Below are 2,122 nucleotides of genomic sequence, written 5' to 3'. Positions count from 1 at the left end.
GAAGCATGAATAGGATTCTGTCCCCACCTGAAGGGGCTCACAATTATAATACTGTAATAGGTAGTGTGGTAGCCGTCTTTTATAAAATCAGGCCTAAAAATGGTCAGTGAATCTCTATTTATAATTATACTAAAACTTGACGTTATTACTAAAAAAAAAAAAAAACACCTGGCATTCATGAAATAAGAATTTTCTGTGGTCCAACCTAAAATGTGAAAATGATATTAGCTATTAAGATTCATTTTTTGTATGAAAACACTGTACATTCATTAGAATGTAGTGTCTAAATAACTAAATACCATATATATGTTTCTTAGGCTTTTTTATCAGCTGTAATATGCCAATAAAAATTGATTCTCCCCAGGAAACTTTAAGCTATTTTTTAATATTTTCAACGTGTATAATACTCTATTTCCAATTTCTTTCATTGTAATTATTGCAATACATCAAGCCCCCTTTACAAAGGCATTAGTGGCAGCTGTGGGGACCTGTCAGATTTTCCGGTTAACTTTCTATAGGCATTTGCCACGTTGGAAGTGTGCGTTCTGGAGTGTACAATATGTGTGTTTCAAATGGCATGTCCAAATGTGAGCAATCAACTTTTGTAAAACCATGAGCTTGTGGGAATCGGAATGACGGCGCTCCATTGCTTTTTACGGCCTACACTGATGTAGCCATTCTTCCTCAGTGGCCATGCTAATTTATCTAAGAACAAATTTAGAATAAAAGGATCGTCCTTGTCATGTGATGAGGAAGTTTAACAGTCATGGGACATTGGATGGCCAGTTTGTATTTACCCACAACGAGGGACTCGATTTCACCGCTGCCTCCCAGCCAGATAACTCTCGCAAGGGTTACTTGCCCAGGCATCTCCGTACCCCTCTGCAGGATTTGCATCAGACAGGCCCACCTCTCATTTCTCCCTCCCACACCCTGCTCCATTCTGCCGCATCTGGTGATTTGGACAGTGGTGCTCCTTGCCAGGCTACCCACTGCTACTGCAGTTCTCTGGCAGGCGGAGGCAGAAGAGAGTCAGACGGATGCTTATGTAACAAGACAGAATCTCTGGGGGGAGATTTTTGCTTAAAATCTAAGCTCTATGGAGGCAGGGATATTGTCTTCCTGGTCACCACACCTCCAGTGCCCAGGACAGTGCCTGGTACATAGTAGGTGCTCCACAAATAATCATTCAAGGTGTGAAGGAAGGAACACCAGCTAAAAATGCAGGGGTCAGGTTGTCAGGGAATCTAGATATAGCAAAGAGACCGAGATGAGACAGACTTGGTTAAGAGGATCCTAAGAGGCTACAGGGACTGAGGGCAGAGCAAACTCCATGAGGCAGGGAAGAAAACAAACCAAAAGTGCATCGAAAATGAACAGATGTGTCAACCACCCGTTTATTCATTCAACAAACATTTATTGAATGCTTACTATGTGCCAGGCACTGTTCTAATTGCTAAGATACAATAGCGAATAAAACTGACAAAAATCCCTACCCTCACAGCTTACGTTACATTTCATGGGGGACAGACAATCGATAAGACAGATGGATAAAACATATGGTTCATTAGATAATGAGAAGAAAAATAAAAGCAGGAAAGAGTGACATAAAATGTCAGAGCAGGAGGAACTGACATTTTTAGATAAGGTGACCAAGGCAAGTGTTACGGACAGGTTGCCTTTTGAGTAAAAGCTGGGAGAACACGAGAAGTGATTCCCTGCCACTGCCTGGCAGAAGAGCTTTCAGCTAGAGAAAATGGCGAGCGCAAAGGCCTCGAGGTAGGAACTTGCCTGGTGCGCCTGATGTACAGCAAGGGGTAAGTGTGGCTACTCCAGAGGGAATGAAGGGGAAAGGAGAGGTAGATGAGGTCCGAGAGATGAAGGGAGACCATAGTACTGGTTTGGATAATGGGGTAATTGATACATGGCAGAGTGTTGTAGGTGATAGGAGGACTTTGGCTTCTGGGCTGAGGGAGATGGGAAGGAAGCAATTGCTGGCTTTCTCTCATGCCTCTCCCCTTAGAGCCATCCCTCATGTTGCTCCCTCCACCTGGAGCGCTTTCCCCTCTGCACGGTACCTGACCAACATCTCCTCAGCCTCAGGCCTCTGTTGCTTTTCTCC

This window comes from Callorhinus ursinus, unplaced genomic scaffold (genome assembly GCF_003265705.2).
Source record: "Callorhinus ursinus isolate GAN/ISIS: 27379988/994484 unplaced genomic scaffold, GSC_fseal_2.0 scaffold4, whole genome shotgun sequence".
Lineage (NCBI taxonomy): Eukaryota > Metazoa > Chordata > Mammalia > Carnivora > Otariidae > Callorhinus > Callorhinus ursinus.
The sequence above is the reverse complement of the archived record's forward strand: the minus strand, read 5'-3'. Positions refer to the sequence as shown.